Genomic DNA, 18,471 nt, shown 5'->3' with positions numbered 1-18,471 from the left:
CACACCATCGTAAAGCTGAAAAATCTTAATGTGAATTATCATAAGCTGGAGACCATCTGTAAAATTATTTTCAACTGTGAAAGGAAGTTGTTGGATATGACTGAATAAGAGATCTCTAGACACAGTGAATACTGTGGTTTAGTGTGAATCATAAATAGTCAATGAGAAAGATTATTGGTTAAAGGAAGTGTGGCATGGTATTTAGAGCACAGGTTCTAGAGCTAGACCCTTCGGATTCAAATCCTGCCTCTGCTATTTACTAGTTAGGAGCCTTTGGGCAAGTTACTTGTTATCTCTGTGTCTCAGTGTTCCATCTTAACATAGGAAAAATAGGAGTACCTAACTCATAGTATTGTAACGAGGAATAAATGAGTTAATTCATGTAAAGCGCTTAAGATAGTGCCTGGTGATACATGTTTAATAACTCTATTTACTGTATTATCCTGAAAGTAGTTACTGGGACAGGGACAGATTATTGTTACTTACAGAAATTACCTTATTTGTTCTTTCCCCCCCAAATTTTCCCCATTCAGGGATGATGCAAAGAGAGGCAATGGACAGGCCTACACGTAGTAGGGGGGTGGTTGTCATTCTGTAGGAAAGGAACCCGCAAAATATGAATCTGGAGCTTATATAGGAGATGAATGGCTGTCCCCTCATCTTTCAAGGAAACAAGAGTTACCTTTGGTCCCTACAATAAACAAATTCTCCTTGGAAAGAGAAGGGGAAGAGCCCTGGGTTTTACCCTTTAAGATGTAAATAAATATCTCCTGGGAAAGATAAAACAAGTGTTTCTAGCTTTATGAATCCTGGAATATACCTATGGCTTTGGGTCTCATCTGCCCCTAGAAGTGTAAACACACATCTGGGGAGTTAAATCTTCAATAATCTTTTAGATTTCAAGGCTGCTATGTCGAATAGAAGTGGTGAGAGTGGGCATCTTTTTCTTGTTCCTGAATTTAGAGGAAAGACTTTCACCATTGAGTATGATGTTGGCTGTGGGTTTGTCATACATTGTCTTTATTATGTCGAGATATGTTCCCTCGATAACAACATTGATGACAGTTTTTGTCATGAATGTATGTTGAATTTTGTCACATGTTTTTTCTACATCTATTGAGATGATCATGTGATTTTTAGCCTTCCTTTTGTTAATGTGGTGTATCACATTGATTGATTTGCAAACGTTGAACCATCCTTGTGACTCTGGAATAAATCCAACTTGATCATGGTGTATGATCCTTTTTATATATTGTTGGATTTGGTTTTCTAATACTTTCTTGAGGATTCTTGCATCTATATTCATCAAGATATTGGCTTGTAATTTTCTTTTTTGTAGTGTTTTTGTCTGGATTTTGTATCAGGGTAATGGTGGCCTCGTAGGATGAATTTGGGAGTATTCTATCTTCTTCAATTTTTTGAAATAGTTTCAGAAGAATAGGTGTTTTAGTTCTTCTAACACATATGTTTTGTAGAATTATATTTTGTAGAATTCCTCTGTGAAGCCATTTGATCCTGGACTTTTGTTTGCTGGGAGATTTTTTTTATTACAAATTCAATTTCACTATTAGTTTTTGGTCTGTTCAGACTGGCTATTTCTTCCTGATTCAAGCTTGGCAGGTTATATATTTCTAGAAATGTGTCCATTTCTGGTAGGTTTTTCAATTTGTTGGCATATAACTGTTTGTAGTATTCTCATGATTTTTTTGTATCTCTATGGTACCAGTTGTTAATTCTCCTCTTTCATTTCTTATTTTGCTTATTTGGGTCCTCTCTTTTCTTCTTGGTAAGCCTGGCTAAAGGTTTATCAATTTTGTTTATCTTTAAAAACAACCCAGTTCTTGGTTTTTTAAAAAATCTTTTCTATTGTTTTATGATCTCTATTTCCTCTCTGATCTTTATTCTTCATTTCTTTCCTTCTGCTGACTTTGGGTTTTCTTGTTCTTCTTTTTCTAATTCCTTTAGCTGTTAGGTTAGATTGTTTATTTAGGAATTTTCTTGTTTCTTGAGGAAAGCCTGTACTGCTATAAACTTCCGTCTTAGAACTGCTTTTGCTGTATTCCATAGATTTTGGAGTGTTGTTTTTCCATTTTCATTTGTCTCGAGGTATTTTTTAATTTTCTCTTTGACCCCTTGGATTTTTAATAGCATGTTTTTTTTTTGTTTTTGTTTTGTTTTTTTAAATTTTATTTATTTATGGCTGTGTTGGGTCTTCGTTTCTGTGCGAAGGCTTTCTCTAGTTGCAGCAAGTGGGGGCCACTCTTCATCACGGTGCGCAGGCCTCTCACTATCGCGGCCTCTCTTGTTGCAGAGCACAGGCTCCAGATGCGCAGGCTCAGTAATTGTGGCTCACGGGCCTAGTCGCACCACAGCATGTGGGATCTTCCCAGACCAGGGCTCAAACCCATGTCCCCCGCATTGGCAGGCAGATTCTCAACCACTGCGCCACCAGGAAAGCCCTTAATAGCATGTTTTTTAGTCTCCATGTGTTTGTGCTTTTACCATTTTTCTTCCTGTAGTTGATTTCTAGTTTCATACTGTTGTGGTTGGAAAAAATGCTTGATATAAGTTCTATCTTCTTATATTTGTTAGACTAGTTTCATGGCTTAGTATGTGATCTATCCTGGAGAATGTTGTATGTACACTTGAAAAGAATATGTACTCTGCTGTTTTGAGATGTAATGTGCTGTAGATATCTATTAAGTCCAACTAGCCTGATGTGTCATTTGAGACCACTGTTGCCTTGTTGATTTTCTGTCTGAATGATCTGTCCACTGATGTCAGTGTGGTGCTAAAGTCCCCTGCTATTTTGTATTCTCCATTTCTCCCTTCATGTCTGTCAGTATTTGCTTTATATATTTAGGTGCTCCTATATTGGATACATATATGTTAACAAGTATAATCATCTTCCTGTGTTGATCCCTTTGTCATTATATAATGCCCTTCTTTGTCTTTTGTTATAGCTTTTATTTTAAAGTCTATTTTATCTGCTATAAGTATTTCTACCCTTACTTTCTTCTTATTTGTGTGAAATATCTTTTTCCATACCCTCACTTTCAAGCTATGTGTGTCTTAAGCTCTGAAGTGAATCTCTTGTAAGAAGCATATAGAAGAGTCTTACTTTCTTTTTTTTTGTCCAATAAGCCACCCTATGTCTTTTGATTGGAGCATTTAGTCCATTGACATTTAAAGTAATTATTGATAGGTATGTACTTATTGCCATTTTAATACTTATTTTCCAGTTGTTTTTGTAGTTCTTCTTGATTCATTTCTTCTTCTGTTTGTTTCTCCCATTGTGGTTTGATGATTTCCTTTAGTAGTATGCTTGTGTTCCTTTCTTTTTAGTTTTTGTGTATCTATGGTATGTCCCCTACATATGAACAAGTTCTTCCAAGAGCATGTAAGTCCAATTTGTTCATAAGTCCAACAGAGTTAGCCTAGGTACCCAACTAACACAATTGGCTTTATAGTACTGTACTGAAAATAGGTTTATAATACTTTTCACACAAATAATACATAAAAAACAAACACAAAAAGTAAAGAAAACATTTTAAATCTTACAGTACAGTACCTTGAAAAGTACAGTAGTACAGTACAACAGCTGGCATACAGGGGCTGGCGTCGAGTGAACAGGCAGGAAGAGTTACTGACTGGAGGAGGGAAAGGAGGTGGGAGATGGTAGAGCTGAAGGATCATCAGCAATAGGAGATGGAGGACAAGCTGCAATTTCACTCACGCCTGACGTTGATGGCACAGGTTCTGGTTCCTTGCTGGATTCAATCCTATCTACCCTCTTGAAAAAACAATCCAGTGATGTCTGGGTAGTAGCTCCTGTTTATCTTATCAGAGATGACATGGTAATGCTGCATTGCATTCCAAAAGGCTGCTGCAACCTTGTTGTACAGTTTTACATTCGGGTCCTGTGCCTCAAAAACCAGCAGTGTCTCCTTAGGTAAAGAAAATCCCCTTGCCATTTCCTGTGTCATGACTCTCTTCGGTTCTTCAGTTACTACTTCTTCCTCTTGTCTCTCTTCTTCCTTTCTCTGGGCCTCCATCAGGTCTTCATTAATTAGCTCCTTGTGTTGCACAGCAAGTAGTTCAATGAAGTCGTCCTCTTACAGATCTAGCTTGAAAAAAAGATACTGTACTACTGTACTCTATATAGTACTGTACAATAAAGTACACAAAAGCACAACCACTTGTAGAGGATGCACGCACGTGACAATGTAAACAGGCAGGTGAACTAACATGTGATTGGACATGTGAATGCACCTTTGCATCTTTGAAAGTTCACGGCTTGAAGGTTTGTATGTTGGGAACTTACTGTATTGTGAGTTTTTTATTTGTGGTTGCCATGGGGTTCATATATGTTGATATACTATATCTACTTGTTTTAAACTGGTAGTCATTTAAGTTCAAACACATTCTAAAAATGTACATATTTTTACTCCCCTCTTCCACATTTTGTGTTTTTGCTGTCATATTTTGCATTTTTGTATTTATCTTTTAACTGTTCTTTTGTGGTTATAGCTGCTTTTTACAGTTTTTTGATTCTACAATTTTTTGTCTTTAATCTTTGTACTGGCTTATTTAAGTGATTGCTTTTCAGTCCTTCCTATATATTTTCTTTTCCTATTGGAATTTTCCCTTTCCTATAGATTCTTATTCCTTTCTCAATTACAGAAGACCCTTTAACATTTCTTTTAAGATAGGTTTAGTATTGATGAACACTTTTACATTTTGCTTATCTGAGAAGTTCTTTATCTCTCCTTCTATTCTAAATGATAATCTTGCTGTGTAGAGTATTCTAGGTTGCAGTACTTTGACTATATCATGCCACTCCGTCTGGTCTGCAAAGTTTCTGCAAAGATATCAGCTATCAGCTGATATGGCCTTATGGGGTTTCCCTTGTATATAACTTTTTGTTTTTCTCTCGCTGCCTTTAGAATCTTCTCTTTCACTTTTGCTATTTTAATTACGATGTCTTGATGTGGGTCTGTTTGGGTTCATCTTGTTTGGGACACTTTGTGCTTCCTGTACTTGGATATCTGTTTCCTTCTTCAGGTTTGGGGAGTTTTAAGTCATAATTTCCTCAAATACATTCTTGATCACCTTCTCTCTCTCTTCTTCTGGGACTCCTATAATGTGAATGTTGGAACACAATGTTATCTTGGAGATCTCTTCAGGTTTGGGGAGTTTTAAGTCGTAATTTCCTCAAATACATTCTTGATCACCTTCTCTCTCTCTTCGTCTGGAACTCCTATAATGTGAATGTTGGAACACAATGTTATCTTGGAGATCTCTTAAACTGCTTACATTTTTAAAAAAAATTCATTTTTCTTTTTGCTGTTCTGATTGTGTGATTTCCATTATTTTATCTTCCAGATCACTTATGCATTCTGATCCACTTTTCTGCTATTCATTCCTTCTAATGTTTGTGTTTTTTTTTAAATTTCAGCTATTGAATTCTTCATTTCTGATTGGATCTTTTTAATATTTTCTAGTTCCTTGTCAAAATGTTCCATGTTTAGATCAATTCTTTTCCCTGATTCAGTTAACTTTTTTACTATCAATGCTTTGAATTCTTTATCTGTTAAATTGTTTATTCTGTTTCATTATTTGTTCTTTCAGGGGTTTTCTCTTGCTCTTTCAATTGGGAGCAGTTCCTCTGTCTTCTCATTTTACTTAACTTTCTCTGCCTCTATGAATTTAGGTGAAACATTTATCTACTGCAGTCTTGAAGGGGTGTTCTTATGTGGGAGCATCCCTATGCAGACTATGTGGGTCATTGGACCCATGTCTTTGGTGGGAGAGCTGGATTTGCAAGTCATGTCTTCCCTCAGTGTGTGCTGGCAGCTATCACTTTGGTAGGGGGTGTGGCTGGAGATGGAGGAGCTAGAGTTGGAGCCAGAACTCCAGCTGGGGCAGGACTTCACCTCTGCTCAGCAGCCATCATCACCCTGTCAGGGTTAGGGTCTGATCCCAAGTTGCTGGAGCAGAAGCCCTGAGGGTCAGTTCTAGCAGGTTCTGCTCCCTTTAAGTGTGTGTTTTCCCCTCTCCCTGCACCAGGACCCTTGCCTCAGAGGAGGGGAGTGCTGGAACAAGATGGGTTTGGTGTGCAGACTGAGGTGTGACGTGCTGCCTGTGCAGGTGTCCACGGCTCCACTTAGATGCAGACTCAGGTGCAAGCCCTCTTTGTCCCTCACAGCAGATTACTGCCCCCAGACTCTGCTCCCCACACCCTTTTGTGGAACTGCTCCACAGGGCAGGTGGGGCCATGTGGACTCTTGGCGTGTGTGGGGAAATGAGCTGTGGCCAGTGGTTGCCATCAGAAATTTTGGCTGCTTCTGGAGCACCTCTTGAGCAAGCACCAAACATGGCTGCCACCACCCCACCTAGCCTCCACCCCGGAACTGGGTCCCCTCTGCTTCCCACAGTCGAGTCTTTTCCCTGGTTGTGGCTGCTCCAGATCCAGTGCTGTGCTGTGGTGCAGACTGAGCAGGGCCAGAGCGTCTGCCCGGCTCAGGGGAAATCTTGCAGCAGCTAGAGCAGACCTGTCTCCATCCTGCCTTGGGTGCTAACCAGCATTAGCGCCTCACAAGCAGAATCCAGGCTTCCCACAGCCCTATGTTTATCGCAGTGGTCCTCCACCATGCCAAGGGGGCTTCTGTTCTCTCCCCCCTCCATACTTAGGACCCCTCTCAGGGGCACAGGTCCAGACCTGATCACTTTTCTTCCCTTTCTACTGGATTGCATATGTGTCTTTTTGCAGCCTTGGTTGTACAAGAGTGCTTCCCCCAGTCTCCGGTTAGTCTTCAGTGAGAATTGTTCCACATGTAGCTGTATTTTTAATGTGTTGGTGGGAGAAGGTGAGCTCCATGTCCTCTTACTCCATCTTGATCCCCTTGAGATACTAAATTGTGAAGGTAGATTACGAATAGCCTATTTTTCACCCTACAATTTGTCTCTGCTTATATTTTTAGTTTTCCACACTTGGAGTAAGAAAAAAATGTAAATTTGCAGCAGAACAATGGCTATGGTATTTAGTTTCTTGGAAAAGAAAGGAAGAGGAGTAACTATGGAGAAAAAGAAATGTCCGTAAATTCACACTTGTCAGTATTTAGGTAACTGTTTCTTAGCTTTGAGCTCCTCTTCTGAATAGAATACAAAAGGACAATGTCCAAAAGTATGAAAGATAGAAAAACAGGGAATGTTGGTTTCATGAGGTATTTTATGCTAGAATTATTCAGAAAGTCAAGGTAATAGTTTGTTAATTAAGGAGAATTTAAAATCAAAATCTTTATGCAGCCTTTGATTACCTGGGAGCACATGCCTAAAAGACAAACACTTTGTGTGTGTGTGTAGGAAGGAGCCAGAGGGATGGGAAGGGGTTGTGGGTTGAATAGTTCTAATACCAATTTTACAGCATCTCTTTATGACCATGATTGTTTTTATCAGGTTTAGCAACTCCCAGTTGGATCAGCTTAAATGTAATTTGTGCCAGAATTGCAGAATTCAGAAGAGGGAATCAAATCCCTGTGGATCATAAAAATTGAATGCTAGGGAGTTAATATATTTTATGAAATACAATTTATAATAAATCCTCTTTGTATTTTGAGAAAAACTGTGGTATCATAGTCAATGACCTGAAGGCATTGCCACATTCCTTCTAAGTATTTCCTTGTCATGTTAACTGGCTGCAAACTGTGGTCTTTTCCCTCATATTAAAAAATAAAATAAAATATTTTTAAATTAAAATTTTAATTTTGAATAATTGTAGATTCATATGCAATTGTAAGGAATAATAGAGAGAGATCTTACATAACATTTAGCTGGTTTCCCCCAGTGGTAACATCGTGCAAAACTATAGTGCACATCACAACCAAGATACTGACACAGATACAATCAGGATTTAGATCTTCCTGTATTTCTATCACCACCAGATACCTCATGTTGTCTTTTATATCCACATCCACTTCCCTCCTACCCCTACCTTCTTTTAAACCTCTGATAACTACTAATCTCCTCTCCATGTCTATAATTTCATCATTTCAAGAATGTTATATAAATGGAATCAGTATGGAATCTTTTGGATTGGCTTTTTTCCCCCACTGAGTATTATTATCTGGATTTTGGCATGTATCAAGGTCCGTATGTTTTTATTACAGAGAAGTATTACACGATATAGATATACCACAATTTGTTTACTCATTTACCCAGTGATGGATATCTGGGTTGTTTCCAGTTTTTGGCTGTTATGAATAAAGCTGCTATAAACATTCATGTATAGGTTTTTTTGTGAACTTAAGTCTTTGTTTCTCTGGGGTAAATGCCTGGGAATGCAATTTCTGAGTTGTGTAGTAATTGTATGTTTAGCTTTTTAAGAAACTGCCAATCTGCTATCCAGAGTGGCTGTACCATTTTACATGCCCACTAGCTATCAGTGAGTGATCCAGTGTCTCCACATCCTTGCTAACATTCAGTGTCACTATTTTTTATTGTAGCCATTCTGATATGTGTGTAGTGATATCTCACTGTGGTTTTGATTTGCAATTCACTGATTGCTGATTATGTTGAACATCTTTTCATGTGCTTATAGCCATCAGTGAAATGTCTCATCATAACTTTTGTCAGTTTTCTAATTGGATTATTTTTTTTACTGGTGAATTTTGAGAGTTGTTTCTATATTTTAGATACTAGTCCTCTGTGGATATGTGGTCTTCAAGTGTTGATTTATAGCTTTCTGTTTTTGTGCCGTGTGTGTCTGGTTTTGGTATCAGGGTAATACTAGCTTTATAAAATGAATTGGGATGTTTTCTTCGCTCTTCTACTTTCTGGAAGACATTGCATAGAATTAGTGTTAATTCTTCTTTGAAAGTTTGTTGGAGTTCTCCTGTGAACCCATCTGGCTTGGAGATTTCTTTTTTGAGAGCTTTAAAATTATGAATTAAATTTCCTTAATAGTTATAAGGATATTCAAATAGTCTATTTCATATTGGGTGAGTTATGGTAGTTAGCTTTTTCTTTTTAAGGGACTGGTCCATTTCATCTAAATTTTCAAACTTATGTGTGTAGAGCTGTTTGTAATAATCTCTATGATCCTTTTGATTTCTGCAGGGTCTATAGTGATATTTCTGATATTAGTAATTTGTGTCTTCTTTCTTTTTTTGTCAGTCTTGTTAGAGGTTAGTCAATTTTATTCAGTTTTTCAAAGAACCATCTCTTTGTTTCAATGATTTTCTTTACTGCTTTTATCTTTTCTATTTCACTAATATCTGCTTTTATTTCTATTATTTACTTCCTTCTGCTTACTGTGGATTTATCTTGCTTTTTTGTTCTAGGTTCTTAAGGTGGGGACTTAGATTATTGATTTGAGACTTTTTTCTTTTCTAATATATGCATTTTATGCTATACATTTCCTGCTCAGCATGGCTTTAACTGTGAACCATGAATTTTTGATATGTTGTAAATTCATTTTCATTCTCTTCAAAAGTATTTTTAAAATTTCCTTTGACACTTCCTCTTTGACCCAGTTTGAGATCTTCCTGGTTCCTGATATGATGAATGATTTTTGATGGAAACTTGGACATTTTGAATGTTAAAAGACTCTAGATCTTATTCAAACCTTCTGTTTTAGCTGGTTTTCTCTGATACCACTCCAGCAGGGAATGAATGACACCACCTTGCTACTGCCAAGTGGGTGTGAAGTTCTGACTCCTGATTAGGCCTCCAAGGACACTTGCCTCACTGGGAGGGGTACTAGGTGAGCTGGAGGAAGCTGAGCCAGAATGAAAGAGTCAAGCCTTTAGTGTGAGCCAGAGGCTAAACCAGAAAGTGCTGGCTCCCCACCAGAGTCAGGTGGGTCAACACAGGGGCTCTGGGTACTATCTCACTGCTGAGGGAGACCTGAACAAAAGGTCACTGCCATTTATGGACCCAGGGGTCAGGGGAAAGGGAGGGGAAAGGAGTAGGAGTAGAAAAGTACTGAGTACTGAGTCAGAGTGGGGGAAAAGTATCCTCAAGTTTCCCCAGTGAGGAGACTTTCAAGAATGCAGATACGCATAAGAGCAAGGCCAGCCTGTCTGGCCTGGGACCTTGCCTCTAACTCTCTTCAGAGTCTGCAATGCTCTGGCTGTGCACCAAGTCTGGTGTGGGGAGGGCAGCTTTCCCCACTGAGGACCTCCAGATAAAGCATTTGTAATTGCTTATGATTCGGTCTAAAAAAAAAACAGACACACGATTTTGGTCTGGAGCCAGAATTCTCAGCGTCTTATTACCGCTCTCCATGTAATTTCAACTGACACCATGGGGTAGGTGAGGGTGGCCTCATCACCTCCTGGTGGTGTGGAAAGTCCTGACTCTGTACTAGGCTTCCTCTGTCTTCACTGCACGGGGGAAGGGGAAGGACAGTTCTTTACTGCTGGGCTGAGAGTGGAGTCCAGACTCCCTATGTGCTCTTGACTGACACTCTGGGTGTGGAAGTTTTGCCTCCTTTTTGGCATGGGTAAGGGTAGGGCACAGCTTTTTCTGTAGTGTTTGGAGTAGAACAGCTATTTTCTGTAAGCTTTCTGTCTTGCTAGATTGTCCTTTCCCTGGTTCTTTGGCTGGAAGGATCAGGCTTTCTTGGGGTTTTTTAGTCTGTGTTCATTGGTCTTTCCCAGTTGTTGGCTTTTTACTTCTATATCTGGAATATATGAGGCAAAAAGGTAACCCAGGGATCTCATAGTGTGTGCTTCCTTGAGTCCTGAGATACCTAGTCTGTCTGCCTTCTCTCCTCCCTCCAGAGCTTTCTTATGCTTGTTTTATGTATAATGGTCACGGTTCTTAATTGTAATTAGTGGGAGGAGTAGGGAAAAGTAATTTCCTCCATCATCCCAAAAGTGCAAGTCTGTTTCCTTGAATTTTTAAAATTTAAATTTAAACAATCAAATTAATAAAATATTAAAAATTAAATGGAAAGACATTCATTATGGGAAAGACAACTATCCTTTGTCCTACTCCTACACATCTTTAGCATTATCCCTCAGAGATAAACACTTTAATCATTTGTTTCTAATTCTTTATAGTTAAATAATGTGCCTATTTTATTATTTTTAATTTATCATCTCTAAACATCATCCTGCTATGTTATAAAATAATTTAATTTGCTGACACTGTCTTCTCCTTCTCTCTTCTCTTAATTGTTGTCATATGTCATTAATCCTAGTTCTGCTATGCAACTTCAAGTTATACCCACAGTCTCTGTTACTATACTTACCATAGACAATATTTCTTGTCTTCCCACTTTGTAATGTTAGTCCTCCCTTCCTTTCCTCCACAATTTCCCCCCTCCATCTAACAGCCTCTGACAGCTACACATTTACTTTACATTCTTGCCTGCCCTACTTTCACATACAGTTTTATTTTAAAACAATTTCAGTGAACTCAGTTTATATAATACCACTTTATATGTGTTAAGTTGTATGTTAGTCAAGGTCCAGGTAGGAGACAGAAATCACATCTGGTATTAAACAGACAGAATTTGAAGAATTGTTAACGAAATCTAGGTTTTTTAACCAGGTAGCTGAAAGAGTAAAAAGTGAATTCTAGTTATCAAGGAGGTAGCAACTGTAGGAAGCAGCTACCATTTTTTGGATTGAGAGAACAAAGAGAAGGTATTGGAATTATTAAAACTTGGAAACTTAAGAGGAGAGGCCCCACAAAGCTGAGTTCAGACTTCAAAGGAGGTGGTTCCGCTCGGCGCGGAGTGTGGACCCGATGCTGAAAACTTTGCAAACCTGATCGAGCTGCAGCCGCGGGAAGGGGTTGCTGCCGCTGGTGGGAAAAGAGTTAATGGGGTGATGTCCATGGAAATGGGGAGCGGAAGGGAAGAAGCGAGCCTCTCCTTCGCCCTCTAGCCTTGCAGTCTTCCTCTAGGGCCCCCATCAGTCAGCTGGAAATGCAGCAATGTGATCTGTAGAGACCTGGGGCCAGCAGAGTGTAGAGGGTGGCTTGGAGCCAGGAGAAAGTAACTTAATAACTGGCACTAGTTGTCACTTGGTAATTATTCTCATGTTGTTTGATAGATGCTTTTGACAAGGGCTGTGCATTTTATCTCTTCTGTAAGTTCAACTTTCCTTTAAAGTATATAGATACATATATATATATATTTTATAGACTGTGGGTACAAAATATGGCAAACACTCTATGAGCAGACTTAGTTCACTTTAAACCATATTCGGCTAATGGAATAATTTAAAATTTCCTTGATTAGGGTAACCCGAAGGGAGTAAAAAGTATAAAGCAAGGTGGACTAACTTGAGAGAGGAGAGGAGAGAGTATATCACAGATATATATTCATTACTTCTCAGTTTGGCCCTCCAGATCATTTTATAGGTTTCCTTAGGCCGTTGACTGCTCACCTGTACTCTAGGGAATGCTGAATCTTTTTTGTACAAACACGTATTCCAGTGTTGGCAAAAGATTCACTATATCAGGAGCACCTGAGACAGTGGTAATGAGTCATGCTGCCTCTTAGTGACTGTTTTCAGAGGTGAGGAATGGAAGCCAATCCTAGCTAAACCCTACCCTGCCTTAAAAAAAAAAAAAAGCAGCATCTTTGGAAATGGAAGGGGAAGATGAAATGTGAGACAGAGATGAAAGGATCTAGGATTGTAAGCTTTCTTCTTCCCTCAATGGTCAGGAAAATAGGAAATGAGGACAATTTGTCTCATTGTGGATGTTTTATTTTATCTACTAGATCAAATAAACGGCCTCACCCCAATACATGTATTCTCCGTGTATTTAATGAAATTAGATGAAAGAATAATAAATGCCCAGGTGACCCGAAAGAGAGTTCACGCAACACTACTTATCCAACATCCACGGCTGCACAGGATGAAAATGTAGAAAGTAAAATCCATTGACAAATTATAACTTCATGAAGTAACACAGTGTAATGCGTTAGGAAAGCCCTTTGACTTCTAGGAGCAGAGAGTCACTCTATCTATTTCAAGAAATGGGGGGAAATTTTTTTTTGATTCTTACGTTGATTGATTGATTGACTGATTTAACATCTTTATTGGAGTATAATTGCTTCACATTATTGTATTAGTTTCTGCTGCATAACAAAGTGAATCAGATATACGTATACTTATATCCCCATATCCCCCACCCTCTTGCATCTCCCTCACACCCTCCCTATCCCACCCCTCTAGGTGGTCACAAAGCACTGAGCTGACCTCCCTGTGCTATGTGGCTGCTTCCCACTATCTATCTATTTTACATTTGGTAGCATATATATGTCAATGACACTCTCTCACTATGTCCCAGCTTACCCTTACCCCTCCCTGTGTCCTTAAGTCCATTCTAAGTCTGCATATTTATTCCTGTCCTGCCCCTAGGTTCTTCAGAACCTTTTTTTTTTTTTTTAGATTCCATATATACGTGTTAGTATACGGTATTTGTTTTTCTCTTTCTGACTTACTTCACTCTGTATGACAGACTCTAGGTCCATCCACCTCACTACAAATAACTCAATTTCGTTTCATTTTATGGCTGAGTAATATTCCATTGTATATATGTGCCACATCTTCTTTATCCATTCATCTGTCAATGGACACTTAGGTTGCTTCCATGTCCTGACTATTGTAACTAGTACTGCAATGAACATTTTGGTACATGACTCTTTTTGAATTATGGTTTTCTCAGGGTATATGCCCAGTAGTGGGATTCCTGGGTTGTATGCTAGTTCTATTTTTAGTTTTTTAAGGAACCTCCATACTGTTCTCCATAGTGGCTGTATCAATTTACATTCCCACTAACAGTGCAAGAGGGTTCCCTTTTCTCCACACCCTCTCCAGCATTTATTGTTTGTAGGTCTTTTGATGATGACCATTCTGACTGGTGTGTGGTGATACCTCATTGTAGTTTTGATTTGCATTTCTCTAATGATTAGTGATGTTGAGCATCCTTTCATGTGTTTTTGGCAATCTGTATATCTTCTTTGGAGAAATGTCTATTTAGGTCTTCTGCCCATTTTTGGATTGTGTTGTTTGTTTTTTTTTGATATTGAGCTGCATGAGCTGCTTGTAAATCTTGGAGATTAATCCTTTGTCAGTTGCTTCATTTGCCAATATTTTCTCCCATTCTGAGGGTTGTCTTTTGGTCTTGTTTATGGTTCCGTTTGCTGTACAAAAGTTTTAAGTTTCATTAGGTCCCATTTGTTTATTTTTGTTTTTATTTCCATTTCTCTAGGAAGTAGGTCAAAAATGATCTTGCTGTCATTTACATCATGGGGTGTTCTGCCTACGTTTTCCCCTAAGAGTTTTATAGTGTCTGGCCTTACATTTAGGTCTTTAATCCATTTTCAGTTTATTTTTGTGTATGGTGTTAGGAGTGTTCTAATTTCATTCTTTTACGTGTAGCTGTCCAATTTTCCCAGCACCATTTATTGAAGAGGCTGTCTTTTCTTCACTGTATATTCTTGCTTCCTTTATCAAAGATAAGGTGAACATATGTGTGTGGGTTTATCTCTGGGCTTTCTATCCTGTCCCATTGATCTATATTTCTGTTTTTGTGCCAGTACCATACTGTCTTGATTACTGTAGCCTTGTAGTATAGTCTGAAGGCAGGGAATCTGATTCATCCAGCTCTGTTTTTCTTTCTCAAGACTGCTTTGGCTATTCGGGGTCTTTTGTGTTTCCATACAAATGGTGAAATTTTTTCTTCTGGTTCTGTGAAAAAGGCCATTGGTAGTTTGATAGGAATTGCATTGAATCTGTAGATTGCTTTGCGTAGTATAGTCTTTTTCACAATGTTGATTCTTCCAATCCAAGAACATGGTATATTCTTTCCATCTGTTTGCATCATCTTTAATTTCTTTCATCAGTGCCTTACAGTTTTCTGCATAGAGGTCTTTTGTCTCCTTAGGTAGGTTTATTCCTAGGTATTTTATTCTTTTTGTTGCAATGGTAACTGGAAGTGTTTGCCTAATTTCTCTTTCAGATTTTTCATCATTAGTGTATAGGAGTGCAAGAGATTTCTGTGCATTAAATGTGTATCCTGCTACTTTACCAAATTCATTGATTAGCTCTAGTAGTTTTCTGGTAGCATCTTTAGGATTCTCTATGTATAGTATCATGTCATCTGCAAACAGTGACAGTTTTACTTCTTTTCTGATTTGGATTCCTTTTATTTCTTTTTCTTTTCTGATTGCTGTGGCTAGGACTTCCAAAACTATGTTGAATAATAGTGGTGAGAGTGGGCAACCTTGTCTTGTTCCTGATCTTAGTGGAAATGGTTTCAGGTTTTCACCATTGAGAACGATGTTGGCTGTAGGTTTGTCATATATGGCCTTTATTATGTTAAGGTTAGTTCCTTCTATGCCTACTTTCTGGAGGGTTTTTATCATAAATGGGTGTTGAATTTTGTTGAAAGCTTTTTCTACATCTATTGCGATTATTATATGGTTTTTATTCTTCCATTTGTTAATATGGTGATTGATTTGCATATATTGAAGAATACTTGCATTCCTGGGATAAACCCCACTTCATCCTGGTGTATGATCCTTTTAATGTGCTGTTGGATTCTGTTTGTTTGTATTTTGTTGAGGATTTTTGCATCTATGTTCATCAGTGATATCGGCCTGTAGTTTTCTTTTTTTGTGACATCTTTTTCTGGTTTTGGTATCCGGGTGATGGTGGCCTCGTAGAAAGAGTTTGGGAGTATTTCTCCCTCTGCTATATTTTGGAAGAGTTTGAGAAGGATAAGTGTTAGCTCTTCTCTAAATGTTTGATAGAATTCCCCTGTGAAGCCATCTGGTTCTGGGCTTTTGTTTGTTTGAAGATTTTTAATCACAGTTTCAGTTTCAGTGCTTGTGATTGGTCTGTTTCTATTTTCTATTTCTTCCTGGTTCAGTCTTGGAAGGTTGTGCTTTTCTAAGTGTTTGTGCATTTCTTCCAGGTTGTGCCTTTTATTGGCATATAGTTGTTTGTAGTAGTCTGGGATGATCCTTTGTACTTCTGCAGTGTCAGTTGTTACTTCCCCTTTTACATTTCTAATTCTGTTGATCTGAGTCTTCTCCCTTTTTTCTTGATGAGTCTGCTAATTGTTTATCAATTTTGTTTATCTTCTCAACGAACCAGCTTTAGGTTTATTAATCTTTGCTATTGTTTCCTTCATTTCTTTTCCATTTATTTCTGATCTGATCTTTATGATTTCTTTCCGTCTGCTAACTTTGGGGTTTTTTTGTTCTTCGTTCTCTAATTGGTTTAGGTGTAAGGTTAGGTTGTTTATTTGAGATTTTTCTTTTTTCTTGAGTTAGGATTGTATTGCTATAAACTTCCCTCTTAGAACTGCTTTTGCTGCATCTTATAGGTCTTGGGTCATTGTGTTTTCATTGTCATTCGTTTCTAGGTTTTTTTGATTTCCTCTTTGATTTCTTCAGTTATCCCTTGGTTGTTTAGTAGCTTATTGTTTAACCTCCATATTTTTGTATTTTTTACTATTTTTTTTCCTGTAATTGAAATCTAATCTCATACCATTGTGGTTGGAAAAGATACTTGATATGATTTAAATTTTCCTAAATTTACCAAGGCTTGATTTGTGACCCAAGATATGATCTATCCTAGGGAATGTTCCATGAGCACTTGAGAAGAAAGTCTATTCTGTTGTTTTTGGATGGAATGTCCTATAAATATCAATTAAATCCATCTTGTTTAATGTATCATTTAAAGCTTGTGTTTCCTTATTTATTTTCATTTTAGTTGATTTGTCCATTGGTGAAAGTGGGGTGTTAAAGTCCCCCACTATTATTGTGTTACTGTTGATTTCCCCTTTTATGGCTGTTAGCAGTTGCCTTATGTATTGAGGTGCTCCTATGTTGTGTGCATAAATATTTACAATTGTTGTAACTTCTTCATGGATTGATCCCTTGATCATTATGTAGTGTCCTTCTTTGTCTCTTGTAATAGTCTTTATTTTAAAGTTTATTTTGTCTGATATGAGAACTGCTATTCCAGCTTTCTTTTGATTTCTATTTGCATGGAATATCTTTTTCCATTCCCTCACTTTCAGTCTGTATGTGTCCCTAGGTCTTAAGTGGGTCTCTTGTAGACAACATATATACGGGTGTTGTTTTTGTATCCATTCAGCCAGTCTATATCTTTTGGTTGGAGCATTTAATCCATTTACATTTAAGGTAATTATCGATGTGTATATTCCTGTTACCATTTTCTTAACTGTTTTGGGTTTTGTTATTGTAGGCCTTTTCTTTCTCTTCTGTGTCCTGCCTAGAGAATTTCCTTTAGCATTTGTTGTAAAGCTGGTTTGGTGGTGCTGAATTCTCTTAGCTTTTGCTTGTCTGTAAAGGGTTTAATTTCTCCATCGAATCCAAATTAGATCCTTGCTGGGTAGAGTAATCTTGGTTGTAGGTTTTCCCCTTTCATCACTTTAAATATGTCTTGCCAATCACTTCTGGCTTGCAGAGTTTCTGCTGAAAGTTCAGCTGTTATCCTTATAGGGATTCTCTTGTATGTTATTTGTTGGTTTTCCCTTGCTGCTTTCAATATTTTTTTCTTTGTATTTAATTTTTGATAGTTTGATTAATATGTGTCTTGGCGTGTTTTTCTTTGGATTTTTCCTGTATGGGACTCTCTGCACTTCCTTGACTTGTTTGACTATTTCCTTTCCCATATTAGGGAAAATTTCAACTATAATCTCTTCAAATATTTTCCCAGTCCCTTTCTTTTTCTCTTCTTCTTCTGGGACGCCTATAATTCAAATGTTGGTGTGTTTAATGGTGTCCCAGAAGTCTGTGAGATTGTCCTCAATTCTTTTCATTCTTTTTTCTTTATTCTGCTCTGTGGTAGTTATTTCCACTATTTTATCTTTCAGGTCACTTATCCGTTCTTCTGCCTCAGTTATTCTGCTATTGATTCCTTCTAGAGAATTTTTAATTTCATTTATTGTGTTGTCCATCATTGTTTGTTTGCTCTTTTGTTCTTCTAGGTCCTTATTAAATGTTTCTTGTATTTTTTTCCATTCTATTTCCAAGATTTTGGATCATCTTTACTATCATTACTCTGAATTTTTTTTCAGGTAGACTGCCTATTTCCTCTTCATTTGTTTGGTCTGGTGGGTTTTTACCTTGCTCCCTCATCAACTGTGTATTTCTCTGTCTTCTCATTTTGCTCAACTTACTGTGTTTGGGATCTCCTTTTTGCAGGATGCATGTTTGTAGTTCCCATTGTTTTTGGTCTCTGGCCCCAGGAGGTAAGGTTGGGTCACTGGTTGTGTAGGGTTCCTGGTGAAGGGGACTGGTGCTTGTGTTCTGGTGGATGAGGCTGGATCTTGCCTTTCTGGTGGGCAGGACCATGTCCAGTGTTGTGTTTTGGGGTGTCTGTGAACTTATTATGATTTTAGGTGGCCTCTCTTCTAATAGGAGTGGTTGTGTTCCTGTCTTGCTAGTTGTTTGGCATGGGGCATCCAGCA

Source organism: Eschrichtius robustus, chromosome 9, assembly GCF_028021215.1.
Source record: "Eschrichtius robustus isolate mEscRob2 chromosome 9, mEscRob2.pri, whole genome shotgun sequence".
Lineage (NCBI taxonomy): Eukaryota > Metazoa > Chordata > Mammalia > Artiodactyla > Eschrichtiidae > Eschrichtius > Eschrichtius robustus.
This window is presented reverse-complemented; position numbering follows the sequence as displayed.